Source organism: Triticum aestivum, chromosome 7D, assembly GCF_018294505.1.
Source record: "Triticum aestivum cultivar Chinese Spring chromosome 7D, IWGSC CS RefSeq v2.1, whole genome shotgun sequence".
NCBI lineage: Eukaryota > Viridiplantae > Streptophyta > Magnoliopsida > Poales > Poaceae > Triticum > Triticum aestivum.
The window spans coordinates 428,519,695-428,536,212 of NC_057814.1; the positions used below are offsets into that span (position 1 = coordinate 428,519,695).

At 46.5% G+C, this 16,518-nt stretch overlaps 2 pseudogenes; both read left to right on the forward strand.

Moving 5' to 3' along the window:
• The window catches only part of LOC123168687 (peroxidase P7-like), a 30,515-nt pseudogene extending 25,562 nt beyond the window's left edge, over window positions 1-4,953 (forward strand).
• Window positions 4,954-12,108: 7,155 nt separating this feature from the next.
• Window positions 12,109-13,172, forward strand: LOC123163819 (peroxidase P7-like; annotated as a pseudogene).
• The last annotated feature ends 3,346 nt before the right edge of the window (window positions 13,173-16,518 follow it).

A 16,518-nucleotide genomic window follows, 5' to 3' on the forward strand; every position in this document is an offset into this window, starting at 1 on the left:
GACGACAACCGACGCTACGTGAACCCAGATCACGAGGAGCAGCACTACTGGAACAAGATCCATGATCGCATGCGCCGCCGAGTAGCTAGGTTACCTGCCCCGCTAGGTTAACCACTACCACTGGCGGCGGCAGTTCATTCGATGTTGCCGCGAGCGAGACTAGAGGGGGGACGTAGGATGTGGTACCTGTGCACGCTCGTTGGAGATTCACGACGTTGCCGCGCCCGCTGTCCGACGAGATCGCCGGCGATGAGATAGCCGCCGCTGGAGATCTACTACGTGACTTATGGAGCTGCGTCAATGCTCACGAGATTGATGGAGCTGCGTGAATGATTGGACTCGGCAGGTCTTACATGGACGTGGGGTCGTCTGATGTTTTTTTTCGGACCAGGGTACTGTATGTATACGGTCTGGGTTATATAGGGCTAGACAGGGCTTGGATCTGGGCTACGGCGGGCCAGAAAAAAACAAACTTGCGGGGACAAAATTACCCCTTCGAAATTAGGTTAGGGGGGAGCACCGGAGCAGGGCTCGCTCTCCGCGGGTTACTACGAGAAGACATGCCCTGCAGCGCGTTGTGCGGTCAGTGATGGCGACTAGCGTCGCCGCCCAGCCGAGGATGGCACCCGCCGTCCTCCGCCTCTTCTTCTACGATTGCTTCATCAACGTACATACGCATCTCTACTACTTCTACGTATATTCTTACCTTTTTTGGAAATGGAGGCGAGCCCCCGGCCACTGCATCATGAACATGCATACAGCCATTTTATTAGAAATTCACTCAGTATCAACAAAAAAGATCTAACAGCTCGCAAACGGAGCAAAACAAAAAAGAAAATTACATGCTGACACAAGTAGCCGATACGGTGATATGTGGGATAAGCTCCCTTAGACTCCTATCCTATTGTGCGAGCGCCATCCGAACCGGTTGAATATAGCCCGAGCTACCATCTCCCATTGGTTGCACCCAGTAATCAAAGCTCCCTGGAGTCCATAGGAGTGAGTAAGGACCACGTACGGATCCAAGCTGTAGCTCTGAAGATAACCTGCAAGAAAGTTAAAGAGTGTTGTCTGTTAAAAATCACATCATTCCTGCAATTCCATATAGTCCATAATAGCACACATATTCCAATCCGAATAGGAGCCGATATAATCTGTTCAACCCCAGCTAACCACGTCCCAAACAACGATGCAATATCAACTGGAGGATTAATATTGAAAGCTATATGAATCGTTCTCCAAAGAAGTTTGGCAAGTGGGCATTCAAAAAATAAGTGTTGTATTGTTTCATCATGATCACAAAAACAGCACCGTGAACTCCCTACCCATCGCCTTTTGAGTAAGTTGTCCTTTGTGAGTATCACTTGCTTGTGGACAAACCACATGAAAATTTTAACCCGCAAAGGAACCTTAACCCTCCATATGTGTAATGACCTTGAGATTGGGCCAGAATTAATCAAATCCAAATAGAAAGATTTCACCGTAAAAATCCCATTCTTAGCTAACTTCCAATTGTATCGAATCCGGCTGGTCCAAGAGTTGAACTTCTATCAATCTCCGAACCAACTGCATCCAAGCATTCCATCGCTCACCAACTAACGCATGTCGGAACTGGATATTCAGGGGAATAGTTTGAAGAACTGTGCCTACGTAATCTTCCTTACGTTGCACAATATTATAAAGGGTGGGATATTGGACGGCCAGAGGTGCCTCTCCTAACCACGTATCCTCCCAAAATCTTGTTGACATCCCATTGCCAACCAATAATTTGACCCTACGAAAGAACAAGTTCTTCGTTCGTATAAGTCCCTTCCAGAATGGCGAGTCAGTCGGTCTCATGGTAACCTGGGCTAATGTTTTGGATTGTAGATACTTATTGCGCAGGATATGTGACCACATACCCTCCGGCTCTGTCTCGAGCCTGTAAAGTCATTTGCTCATAAGGCATTTATTCTTAATCTCTAAGTTCTCAATACCGAGACCCCCTTGGTCTTTAGGTCGGCAAAGAATATCCCATCGTGCAAGACGGTATTCCTCTTGGCCTCATCAGACTGCCAAAAGAAACGAGATCTAAAGAAATCAAGACGCTTCCGAACTCCTTTCGGAATTTCGAAGAACGAGAGTAAAAACATCGGCATACTAGTCAATACCGAGTTAATCAGGACTAGTCTACCTCCATATGACATAATCTTGCCCTTCCAGCAGCTGAGTTTTTTTTTTCAATTCGTTCTTCAATACACTTCCATTCTTTATTGGATAATTTACGGTGATGAATCGGTATGCCCAAGTAATTGAATGGCAAAGCACCTAATTCACATCCAAACAATTGTCTATAAGTGTGTTCCTCATCTTTGGCCTCCCCAAAGCAGAACAACTCGCTCTTATGAAAACTATTTTGTAATTCAGACAATTGTTCAAAGAGACATAAGATGAGTTTCATATTACGTGCCTTAGCCATGTCATGTTCCATGAATAGAATAGTGTCATCCGCATATTGTAGAATGGATACCCCTCCATCGACTAGATGAGGAACTAAACCTTCTACATGGCCACATTGCTTGGCCCTGCCAATAAGGACAGCTAGCATGTCAGCCACAATATTAAACAGAAGAGGAGACATGGAATCCCCTTGTCTCAACCCCTTATGAGTCTGGAAATAATGACCGATGTCATCATTCACCTTGACTCCGACACTACCTTTCTGGACTTGGGTATCTACTTGGTTCCTCCAGGCTTCACTAAATCCCTTCATGCGCATTGCCTGCTGAAGAAAAGGCCACTTGACTTTATCATACACCTTTTCAAAATCCACTTTGAAGATAACCCCATCTAGTTTCTTCGAGTGGATCTCGTGGATCGTTTCATGCAAGACGACCACCCCTTCTAGTATGTGTCGCCCTGGCATGAACGTCCGTCTGACTTGGTTGGACCACGTGTTGAGCAATCTGCGTCAATCTATTGGTTCCAACCTTTGTGAAGATTTTAAAACTCACATTCAACAGACAATGGGCCTGAATTGTTCTATCCGAATTGCCTCTTCTTTCTTTGGTAGTAAGCGTTATCGTACCGAAGTTGAGATGAAACAACTCTAAGTGACCGTTGAAAAAATCATGAAACATAGGCATACGATCATCTTTAATAATATGCCAACATTTCTTATAGAATTCAGCAAGGAAACCCATCTGGTCCCGGTGCTTTATTCGGTTTCATTTGTGTAATTGCCTGAAGAACCTCTTTTTCAGTAAACGTATATTCTTACCTACACTATGGTTCCATTTGCTAATGCTACGATCTATATGGCGTGACAGGGATGTGATGCTTCTATTCTCCTGGACGCAACTCCCTTCTCCCCCAGCGAGAAGGATGTGGAGCCGAACACCTCCCTCACCGGCTACACCGTCATCGACGACATCAAGTCCGTGCTCGAGCACGACTGCCCGGCAACCATCTCATGTGCTGATGTTATCGCCCTGGCCACATTGCTTGGCCCTGCCAATAAGGACAGCTAGCATGTCAGCCACAATATTAAACAGAAGAGGAGACATGGAATCCCCTTGTCTCAACCCCTTATGAGTCTGGAAATAATGACCGATGTCATCATTCACCTTGACTCCGACACTACCTTTCTGGACTTGGGTATCTACTTGGTTCCTCCAGGCTTCACTAAATCCCTTCATGCGCATTGCCTGCTGAAGAAAAGGCCACTTGACTTTATCATACACCTTTTCAAAATCCACTTTGAAGATAACCCCATCTAGTTTCTTCGAGTGGATCTCGTGGACCGGTTCATGCAAGACGACCACCCCTTCTAGTATGTGTCGCCCTGGCATGAACGCCGTCTGTCTTGGTTGGACCACATGTTGAGCAATCTGCGTCAATCTATTGGTTCCAACCTTTGTGAAGATTTTAAAACTCACATTCAACAGACATATGGGCCTGAATTGTTCTATCCGAATTGCCTCTTCTTTCTTTGGTAGTAACGTTATCGTACCGAAGTTGAGATGAAACAACTCTAAGTGACCGTTGAAAAAATCATGAAACATAGGCATACGATCATCTTTAATAATATGCCAACATTTCTTATAGAATTCAGCAAGAAACCCATCTGGTCCCGGTGCTTTATTCGGTTTCATTTGTGTTATTGCCTGAAGAACCTCTTTTTCAGTAAACGTATATTCTTACCTACACTATGGTTCCATTTGCTAATGCTACGATCTATATGGCGTGACAGGGATGTGATGCTTCTATTCTCCTGGACGCAACTCCCTTCTCCCCCAGCGAGAAGGATGTGGAGCCGAACACCTCCCTCACCGGCTACACCGTCATCGACGACATCAAGTCCGTGCTCGAGCACGACTGCCCGGCAACCATCTCATGTGCTGATGTTATCGCCCTGGCGTCCCGCAACGCCGTCACCCTGCTCGGAGGTCCCACTTGGAGCGTGCCCCTCGGCCGCAAGGACTCACGCTTCGCCGCCAACCCGGAGTCCACCGAGAAGGGCCTCCCGAGCCCGCACGACAACCTCGGCGACCTCGTCACGCGCGTGACATGACCGCGCTCTCCGGTGCCCACACCGTGGGGATGGCCAACTGCGTGCACTACAGTGACCGCGTCTACGGCACCGACCGCGATGAGGAGATCGACCCATCCTTCGCACAGACCATGCAGCAGACGTGCCAGGGTCCTTCTGGTAAGGCGCCGTTTGACGTGCAGACTCCGATGAGGTTCGACAACGCTTACTACCGCAACCTTATCGCGCGGCGTGGTCTCCTCATCTCCGACCAGACTCTCTACTGCGGTGGAGGCCTGCAGGACAATCTCATGGAGATGTACAGCGCCGACGGTGAGGCGTTCGCGAGGGACTTCGCCAAAGCCATGGTGAAGATGGGAAACGTACCTCCGCCCATGGCAATGCCCGTGGAGATGAGGCTCATGTGCTCCACGGCTAACTAAAAACCGGGCATGTTTATATTGGATTCAATTATTAAATCACTTCCGCTTCGGTACAACCCCCTAAACACATCAATGATGAAGATCTGTTGATACCCCTTCATAATAAAAGGTAGGATGGTCTTTCTTAGAAATACGTCCCTCGCGCTATAAAATTAAAGACAGCCCTGAGAAAGTCCGCCATGGGCCGGCCCATTAGTGAGTGTATCCTGTAGCGGGTACCGAGAATCAAAGAACAACGCAGGCTACGAGGTACCGAACCCATGGTGAAGATGGGAAACGTACCTCCGCCCATGGCAATGCCCGTGGAGATGAGGCTCAAGTGCTCCACGGCTAACTAAAAACCGGGCATGTTTATATTGGATTCAATTATTAAATCACTTCCGCTTCGGTACAACCCCCTAAACACATCAATGATGAAGATCTGTTGATACCCCTTCATAATAAAAGGTAGGATGGTCTTTCTTAGAAATACGTCCCTCGCGCTATAAAATTAAAGACAGCCCTGAGAAAGTCCGCCATGGGCCGGCCCATTAGTGAGTGTATCCTGTAGCGGGTACCGAGAATCAAAAAACAACGCAGGCTACGAGGTACCGAACCCACAACCTCGAGCGTTGGTGAACACGACGCTAGCCACTGGGACAAACTAAATTTGGTGACACATATGCTGCGCCATATTGCATCAAATAGAATTGACGTACTGGGTTATTTTTTCTCGGGCGAATTTTTCGGAAACCGGATTTTCCGTTACCCCCGAGAAAATACGCTACCTGACAATTTTGTTTTTAAAATATTTGAATTTGATATGTCCAAATGATCATATAAGATACTTATGCAAACTATTACTGTTCAGATGATTTGGCGTACTTGCTGTTGTGCCAGTAAATGCCACGAGGGGTAAGGATCCTAGCTCCTACTATTGCACTTTAATTTTAGTAGATTTTTTCCGTCCTGTGGGCTATTCGCGTTTAAATCAAAGCAAAAAAGAAATGGGCGACCGCAAGGACTCGATCCCAGCAAGTCCGTGGAAGATGTGTCGCGTACTGACAAACACAAACATTGTTTTTCAAATTTTCGAGCATTGGAATCACAAACTTTTTTCCAAATTAGGAACATTTTCTGAATACATGTTTTTATTTTCTAGGGCATAAGCTATTTTTTGTTCTCTATTTTTTGGTTCTACTTCTCTTTTTCGTTAATTCATTTTTCTCCTTCTTGAACTTTATTCTTCTTTTTGGAACCTGTTCAAACATTTGAATTTTTTTAGAATACCAGATCCTTTTTTCAAAATATGGTTTACATTTAGAAAATATGCTATGGAATTTCACAACATGTCCCGTTTTGAATTTTTAGTTTACAAATTTTAGAAATGTTTGCATTTAATTAAAAATGATGAAATTTTAAAAAATTACATGGTTTACAATTTTCATCAATTGTTGGGATTTTGTTACAATTTTGGAAAAAATGGTTCAAGTCCGTAATTTTTTCATATACAATTTGAAATTTCAAATTTTTTGAGAAATTTCAATAAATGGTTAGGACATAAGAAATCTTCATATTGATTGATAATGACAAAATTACAATTAACAGAAGCAATCAATTTTTTTTGAGGATCAACAGAAGCAATCAATTAGGAAAAATAACATGCTCAGGGAGGCCTTGTGTGGCACACTCTTTTCAAATGGTGTGTTTTTGGATTATGGATAAATGCCCCCAACTTCTTGAAGCAGCCTACCACAGACATATGAGCCATTCATCTCAAGTATTAATAAGTTCCGACGCGTTTACATGTTGCGACACTTCTGGCCATTTATCAGCCCTTGTCACCAAGAAAACTCCGGAAAATGCAAAACTTGTCAAAAATCCAAACAACTTGGCATGATGCATTGTTGGTCATAGAAGTTGGTGGAAATCATTTGGACCATTTGACGGTCGTTGAAACAAACGTGCTTTCAAATGAACCCGAACACCCTTCCTTTTAACAGGTTTTGCTCTCTAAATTCCAAAAAATTTGAATTTATCAGGAAATGTTCAGGATCTAAAAAAATATGTCAAAAAGGCACGTTTTTGTAAAAAAAAATGGAGTTTTGAAAGTTTATTAGAGTGGTTCAAACAACTGTCAGATTTTCAGACATTACTTGCGTTGTAAAGAATTTTTCACAATTTCCAAGAAAAGAGAAAGAGATCCAAAAACTGCCCACATTCTGTATAGTATTTAATGGGCGCGCTCAGTTTTTGTCAGCAAAGCTTCTCAGGGTGACTGGTTCGCTACTATCCTTTGTGGCTAGAGGTGCAGAGTTCGATTCATTGTGAGGTCGCTTTTTATTCCAGTCTACACATTAGATCGCTGACGTACTGTATGCGTGCGGTCTCTACTGCGGAAACCTTCATGGGCCGGCCCAGTTCGGGGTATGTAGGGCATCATACATACAAAGTAGGAATGCCATGTGAAAAGTCTATACTGCCCCTTTATACGTTTTATGGTGGGTTGTACCAAAGCGGGACTTATTAAATGTACAAATTGTAACATTACTCGTGTTAAATTTTTTGCCCACATAATGTCGTCTCAGCGGAATGTTCCCATACAAGTGTGTGTAATAAATGGTGTTTCTCAAGTTTATTTTAACGGGAAATATATAATGAGCTAGCATTCGATTGTTATATTCTCTACACTTGGGGATTATCAGCGATGCCTCCGCTTGTCCAAACGGCTATTCTCTGAATTGCCAATAACATGGAACAAATCTAATGAACCATTCTTTTAGCTGGAGGATTAATGTCACCGGTGTGCTAGGTTTTTTCCGGAAGGTAACTGTGACATATTTAGGGTGACTGCATATGGCACTCCTGCAAATATTTTAGATGGGTATCTTCGAATGGCCGAAGATACAACCATAAAGTGCCCAAAAAAGTTCACCAATGTTGCGGTTAGGGTTCATGGAGCTCAGTATTTCTGAGCACCAATGCCGATGACATAGGCTTTTGGCAATCATTGAAGTAAGAGGATGACCCGGGATGCTTGGGAGCATTGATTGTATGCATTGAAAATAGAATAATTGCCCGGTAGCATGGCACGACCAATTCACCGGGCATTATCATGATCAAACTATTATCTTGTAAGCGGTCCTTCGAGAATTTATGGATTTGGCATTGCGTGAATCCCACAATGACATCAATGCCTTGTAGAAATCTTGTATGTTCTTAACATTCAAGCCCCACCATGTGAATCTCGCATCTTCTCTCTGAGACTACTCAGGGGTGCCCAACCCTAGCACCGCCACCCCCTTCTCCCTCATCCCTACCCTTTGCCACCATCCGAGGTGCTCCCCGACTCATGTGTGTGACACCTATGAAGGTGGCAGCGGGGATATAGCCGCTCCAGTCGTGTGGAGGACCTCGGTTGTCGGGGCGGCGTCCCCGTTGGTGTGCTCGGCATGGCCATATGCGGCAAGCCTTACTAGTGGGTGCTGGTTGGCCGTCTCCCATGGCTACGCGGGTAGCATGGGGCGGCGCGGGAGTATTCCACATGCTTTGTCAGTGCCATGTCGAGAACATCCGTTTTAGATCACTAGACCTGATCGCTCCCCTTCTGTTTCCAGTGGTCGGCGGTCTTCGATGGATGACCTTGGGCTCGGATGGGGTGGATCTCATAGGTGTGAGTGAGAACCGAAGTTATTCCTTCGTCAGCATGGCAGTCACACTAATGTCGATGCCTTTGGCATTGACCCTCGATGGAGGCTTCAGTGAGACTCCCCTCGCCTTCAAGCTTCCCTTTGCTTAGTGTTGAAAATCTTGGTCCCCTCTCTTGGGCGGTGGCGGCACTGCGGTGTCGTGTTCCTTCTTGGAGGCGTCGTCCTAGCCGGGATAGTAGTTGAGTTGGGTGAGCGGTGATGGCTCTGATATCGACGGTTGGCATCCTGGGTTTCAATTCTTCACCACTCTCTGGATGTAGTAGCGAAGGGTCCCTGGTGGTGCCGCTAGTGGTGGTCGCCCTTGAACCTGGCCGAGAGGGGATCGAGGTTCCCTCTAAGACAGTGGCGGTAATCTATTTGGTGTGACCCTTGTGCTCCAACGAATTTTGCCCATGCCTAGGGTTGGTGATATCTTCTATGTGGGTTGTATCTTGTTAACTCATTCCTATGTCTGGCTACTTTCGATCTGCATTGTGGTTGAGCCAATGGCAGGGTTAGTGAGCTTGTTGCTGGTATGAGTTTGCTCCTATCCTTGGCAGCCCTGTTTCCTGGTACATGTGGGATCTATGGTGATTGGCTTTGCCTGTCGATGCTACAACATCCTTTGAGCCAGGACGAGAGGGTTGTGGCCCTCTGTGACGGCCAAGACACATAGTTTCAAGCTAGGTTGTTCTCGCGAGTTCGGACAAAGGAACAATGCATCCTTGGGGGCACATTCCCTCAAGACATTAGCTTTTCCTCTTGTGTAGGTTGTAGTGTAGGGAGATATCCTCGGCAGTGGTAATTTTTCCTTGCATCTACCATTTCCTTTAAGCAGTCATGTTTAGCCTGGTGTTCTGCTGTTTTTTTTCTTATTTTGTGACTTATTTGTGTTGTTATGAGATTTATTGCTCCTGGCCGGTTGATGGTTTTGTCAATTCAAAGTAGGGCTCGGCTTGAGCCCTTTCTGTAAATAAAAGAGATATCATTTGTTTATTAAGATAGCATGTGGTACTACTCCAGGATACAAGTATAAGGTGAATGACCATGATTATGACCAACGATACTATCTAACCAATGGCATTTATACATCTAATCAATATTTATGAAGAAAAATCCCCAAACATAAACATTTTGCAAAGATGTAAGAAGCAGAAAGGGAGGACACTAATAGGGCATTTGGAATGTTGCAAGCTAGATTTGCAATTGTCTGGTGTCCTGCTCATTCCTTAGACAAAGATACATTGGCAAAGATCATGACTTGTTGTGTTATCCTACATGACATTGTCATCACAGATGAGAGAGATACACAGATGGCCAAAGAGTGTGACAATGTTAGCATACCTATCAAGCCTCATAGACACACAAAACACATTCAAACATGCTTCGGGGCGTGACAGAAGAATGAAGACTGAGCATCCCATGATTAGTTGCGTGAAAATCTTTGAGCATCAATGACAGCTGCATGGGTGATAGTGTGTTTACATTCTCTAATTCATTGTTTTTTATTTGGACAATTTGATTCATCGGAATATTTGTTGCATTCTAATTATTTATGTATTCGGATAAGTGGTTTACAATAATACTGCTGAATTGATTAATGTCGACGCCAAATTGAACTAGTAGAGTAGATAAAAAAACATGAATAAAATTGTGGAGTCTGCTGTTTTGGTTACTCTGTTTATAACGCCGCCTACACAACCTTTGAAAATTTATGGTGTGCTCCAAATGCGTTTGGAGCCTGCGAGTATGGCAACTGCGTCCAGATATAAAAATATAGTTTGACTTCTACTACGTTGCAACAGATGAAACACATATGTGTTACATTTAGCATTTTGGATTATCATTTTTTGTGTTAAAACTATGCAAGTTTGTTATAATGCATGGGTGGTGTGCGTGGAAATGTTCGACCAACCCAACTAGTTACAATATATCGATAAGTACATTTAACAATGCTATTCATTGCCCAGGGTGCAGCATAAATTATTTTGCATATAAGGTTTCTTACATCATTTCATCAAGAATTTATATTTGGTATACAAACGGTTATGTTCATATTGATTCATTGTGCAAAATCTGTCGTAAGAAAACGAAAATATAAGTCATAATACAATAAAATTAGATTTTTATGTAAATTTCATGCTACAATTTTATGTTCGTAATCTTACATAACGTAAAATATTTTCTACAGCTGATATATGTTTCTTGCGTTCTCATTTGACTTATGACATTATAAAAAAATTACGAGGCGTAAAATATATGATGCAGTGATATAAAAATAGAGGGGGTGATGAATAACAATTCTTCAGGGTTTCCATTAGCCAAAACTCAGCAAATATAGACTCGCGTCACGGCTCCGTCGCCTGCTTAACCGCGGGGCCCACCTGCCAGACTTTATCGGGTTGTTTCTGTGGCAACACCGCGAACTTGAGATTCTTCAAAGTTTATTGTGTTCGCCGAGTCCTTTTTCGTTGGAACTAGCAGCAAAATATGAAGTGTGTCAAGTTTCTTATCACTGCCAAATCCAGTTTTGAATCAAACTCAGCAGATGCAAACTTTGCTGAGTTTCCGATAAAATTAACTCAGCAGAAAATCAGATTCCAGTAGTGCTGGGTGACAAGCCTGACCCTGTACATTACCATATATAGTATTATCGCTAGGGTCATCAATGATAATATACATCAACTTGATTATGAAGTGCGTGAATCTGCTCCAACCGATGCCGTTCAACACGCTAATGAGACTTGAGGGTCATGCATGCATATGAAACCATGAGTTAGACATAAAATGGAATTATGACAAAGTCAAACAGAGTTCTCAACAAATATGGGATGGACGATCAGTTTTGCAAATTCTTTGGTTCTCGAGCGATATCCTAAAACTTTCAATTATGAAAGGCCACAGATGTAAGGATTGCATATATACTTTGCAGGCTTTCCAGTTCCAGCAAGGGTGTGTTTAAAACTTTAAATGATTCGTCCAAGTGGACAACAAGCGTGTTTGCGATTCCATAGCATTTCAACGGTTTGTCCCAGCCCGTATTCTAACACCATACCCTTTCATTCCAGCGAGCGATTGGATCCAGCACCATCCAAGCAAGCAACCATGTCGACGGGAGCATTTTTTTTTTTTTTTGTGGGAGCATCTTAATTTTATGTAAATTCAAGCGAGGTAGGTGTATTAGTTAGCCTGTCAATTCCCTTGGCTTTTGTTTTCTCTTCTTCCGGTCCTCCTGACCTCGCCAAGATGCACGAGGAGGCAGACAGACCGGAGACCTTGTCACTCGAGCTAATTAACATTGCAGAGCGTTCGCACATGCACACGCGGGTAAATTAGAAGCATGGATGCAACTGTACGCGCGCAGGAAGAAGGCGACACAAGTCGAAGTCTATATAAGCTTATGCTTCCATTCATCTTCCACACACTCTCTTCTTGCTTGCTTCTGCGCTGTGCACCGATCGCTCTCAACACCAGCCAACCTATAGGCATGGCGTCCTCCGGGAGCGCTTCTTGGGTTACACTTGCGCTGCTCCTCTTCATCACTCTGCCTGCCACCGCCAATGGCGACGAGCTCTCCGCGAGTTACTATGAGAAGATGTGCCCCAACGTGCAGCACGTCGTGGCGGTCAGTGATGGCGAGCAGCGTCGCCGCCCAGCCAAGGATGGCGCCCGCCGTCCTCCGCCCCTTCTTCCATGACTGCTTTCATCAACGTATATAAGCATCTCTAATACTTCTACGTATATTCTTACCTACACTATGGTTCCATTTGCTAATGCTACGATCCATATATGGCGTGACAGGGATGTGATGCTTCTGTTCTCCTGGACGCAACTCCCTTCTCCCCCAGCGAGAAGGATGTAGAGCCGAACGCCTCCCTCACCGGCTACACCGTCATCGACGACATCAAGTCCGCGCTCGAGCACGACTGCCCGGCAACCGTCTCCTGCGCTGATGTTATCGCCCTGGCGTCCCGCGACACCGTCGCCCTGCTCGGAGGTCCCACCTGGAGTGTCCCCCTCGGCCGCAAGGACTCACGCTTCGCCGCCGACCCGGAATCCACCAAGAAGGGCCTCCCGAGCCCGCACGACAACCTCGGCGAGCTCCTCACCATGTTTTCAAGACTCAACCTCGACGCGCGTGACATGACAGCGCTCTCTGGTGCCCACACCATCGGGATGGCCAACTGCATGCACTACAGCGACCGCGTCTACGGCACCGACCGCGATGAGGAGATCAACCCATCCTTCGCACAGACCATGCAGCAGACGTGCCAGGGTCCTTCTGGTAAGGCGCCGTTTGACGTGCAGACTCCGATGAGGTTCGACAACGCTTACTACCGCAACCTTATCGCACGGCGCGGTCTCCTCACCTCCGACCAGACTCTCTACGGCGGTGGAGGTCTGCATGACAATCTCGTGGAGATGTACAGCGCCGACGGTGAGGCGTTCGCGAGGGACTTCGCCAAGGCCATGGTGAAGATGGGAAACGTACCTCCGCCCATGGGAATGCCAGTGGAGGTGAGGCTCAAGTGCTCTCCGGCCAACTATTGATTGCTTGATCCCAAGTGCATCATGCAAGCGGGCAAGTTTATATTGGATTCAATTATTAAATGTACAAATTGTAAGAGTACTCGTGTTCAATTTTTTGCCCATATAAAGTCGTCTCAACAGAATGTTTGATAAAAATGTTCCCTTACATGTGTGTGTAATAAATGGCGTTTTACAAGTTTGTTTCGGTGGGAAATATATAATAAGCTCGCATTTAGTTGTTATATAATGAGCTCGCATTTGATTGTTATATTTCTGCACTTGGGGATTAGCAGCGACGCTTCGACATGTCCAAACGGCTCTTATGTTTAATTGTCAATAACATGAAATCTAATGAACCGTTCTTCAAACAACCGAAGAATGACGCGTGTATGTTGGGTTTTTTTCCCAGAAGGTGGTCGTGACACTTTGGATGATTGCATACGGCACTCTTGCAGATATGACACATGGATATTTTCGAAAGATACAACCATAAAGTGCACAAAAGTGTTCGTCGATGCTGCGGTTAGGGTTCATGGAGCTCAGTATTTGTGAGCACCCAATTAATGCCGATGGAAGAGGCTTTTAGCAATTAATGGGTGAAGTAAGAGGTTTACCTTGGATGCTTGGGAGCGTTGACTTTATGCATTGGAGGTGGAATAATTGCCTGGTAGCATGACACGAGCAATTCATCGGGTTTACATGATTCAACTATTATCTTGTAAGTTGTTACCTCTGAGGATTTGTGGATTTTGCATCGCTACTTTGGCTTGCCTGAATCTCACAATGGCATCAATGCTTGCAAAGATCTCATATGTTTGTTAGGCAACATGTGGTACTACACCAGGATACAACTACAAGGTGAATGGCTATGATTTTGACCAAGGATACTATCTAGCGGATGACATCTATTCATCTTGGTCAATATTTATGAAGAAAATTTCTAATCCCCAAACATAATCATTTTTGCAAAGATGTAAGAAGTAGCAGGGAAGGACATTGATAGGGCATTTGGAATGTTGCAAGCTAGGTTTGCAATTGTTCGGCTCATTTCTGGAACAAATATCATGACTTTTTGTGTGATCTTAGGACACGTTTGATTACTTGCACCATTTTTTCAAGGTTGCATGGAAAAACGGGCCAGGCTGAGTAGAGCATGGTGAGGAGATACAGGCCAAAATACGACGTTTGCATGTGATTCGTCACCTGCATATAGGTTGCCTGCATCGTGGAAGATTCCTCTACCCGGTGTTTGGTTGCATACATGCATCGTGATTAGGAATTAAAAAAGGGATCGCCCCCGCATCGTCTCCACGGGGTGGCTCCGCCATCCCCGCCGCTCTAGGCCCTCACCCCGCCTCCTCTCCCCAAAGCCCCGGTCGGTGGTAGGTGGCGGCGGGTCCTTCTGCACGCCTGTACTCCTGCTTAGTTATGCCCCCCCCCCCCCATGAATCTCGCCACGCTGGCCATGTGTGTGCTGCCGGCGGGTCGGCCTTCAGCCAGTCCGCCACGGGACTCCTCAACCTGGGCCGTTGATTGCCATGGCTTGGGCCCTCGGGTGCGGTTGCCGGCAGGGCTACGGTGTTCTCGATCTGATCCTAATCTTCCATCAGTGTTTCCTAGTGGCGCATTCGGCCGTGGGCTGCCCGGATCTGGTGCCCCAGCATGGATCCAGTGGATCACTGCAATTCCAGTGCCCTCCAACACTATGGTCTGCATGTTTCGCACGGTGACCACTCCGGCCTGCCTGCGACAACAGCTTCGGTGCAGTGGACATTGGAGGTCTTCATGACGGTATGATGCAATGGCCATTGAAAGGTCTTTGCGAGGGTTCCCTCTCTAGACCTGATGGCTTGATTGGTGGTGAGATGCAATCTATGAACAACGACTTGACGCAAAGGGTATGATTGTGCAGCAACGATGGTCGCACATAGTATGTAGCTGCTGGCATCGAGAAAAGGGGTGGAGACAACTCATGATTGACTTCGATGGTGGTGCTACTTGAGCACCTGGTCTCGAGCTCCGAGGTGAAAACCTAGGTCTTGACTGGATGGTTATACGTTGCAATGGCGATATTTTTGCTTCGTTACCTTGTTGAGGGCATTGCTCAGATAGGCTCTGACTTGTTCTTCAGGGTGAAAACCTAGGATTTTGGCCTTTTATGGATCAATCCGGTGACGATGGTGCTTGAGCGTTGCTCCCTTCCTGAAGGCATTTCTATTGAAGAATCGGATCGTCTTTGTGGTGTCATGAGATAGTTGGTGCCGATAAGGCCATTGTTGTAGTTTGTCGACAGTGGATCGGATCGCATCGGTTTTATTTTTATTTTTCCTCGCTCGGCATAGCTTTGGTCTTATATGACTTTGCTATTTGCTGGAGTGTGTTTTTGTGTGTGTACGTTGGTATTGGATGTGTGCATCCTAGTTATGTAGAGGCCGCGTGTGTGATCATTGTGTTTTTATCCTCTTGATGCTTCATTTTGAGTCAATAAATTCACCCTTTGTCGGAGAAAAAAGGAGTTGACAACTACACTAAACAGAGAGGTTAAAGTAGAATGCTCACTCTCACTACGACCGGAACAAAGTCTCCTCACCGGCCTCCTCCTCCGTGACGGCAACACGGAGCGTGGGTGAGTGCCGGGGGTCCTCCTTCGCGAGCACGGAAAGCACGGGGGGCTGGAGCCCATGAACCGCGATAGGAGGTCGTTGCCGGACGCAGTGCCGTCGAGCTTATGTCATTGTCGGGTGACCACCACGGCAAACCCGTCGAGGCGCACGGATTCCCGGAGCTTCCTCTCATACCCGTTGTTGAAGAACCGCTTCAAGCGCCATATGATCTGCAACGGCGTAGTTACATGCCTCGCAGAGAGCATGGACGCCGTGTCGAACACGTCCACGGATGCCAATACCGTCCTGAACAGCTCGAGGCAGCCCTGGTCGAGGCCGAACGAGATCTTGCGGGCGCGTGCACGACATGGCCAGCAAGCGCCACGGTGCACGCCGCGAGCGCGAAGAAGGCGTCGGCCACGCTTGGCTCCAGCTAGAACACCTTGTCGCGACAAGAAAGCACGCCGGGCTGCTGCAGCTGTCGTGTAGACGGCGAGCGCGGCAGGGCGCGGCAGGCAGCGAGGGAGGCGTGCGGCAGGACGCGGCGGGCGGCAGGGTAAGACGGTCGGCAGGGGGAGGCGAGCAGTGGGGGAGGCGGGCGGCGAGTGCAGCGGGGGAGGTGGGCGGCAGGGTGCGGCGGGTGGCATGGGACAAGCGGGCAGGTGAACGTGGCGGCTGCAACGGTAGGGTGCGGCCATGGAACAAGGAAGGGGACGTGGGGAACATGGATAAGAAGGTGATTAGCTGTTGACACGTTCCCAGCG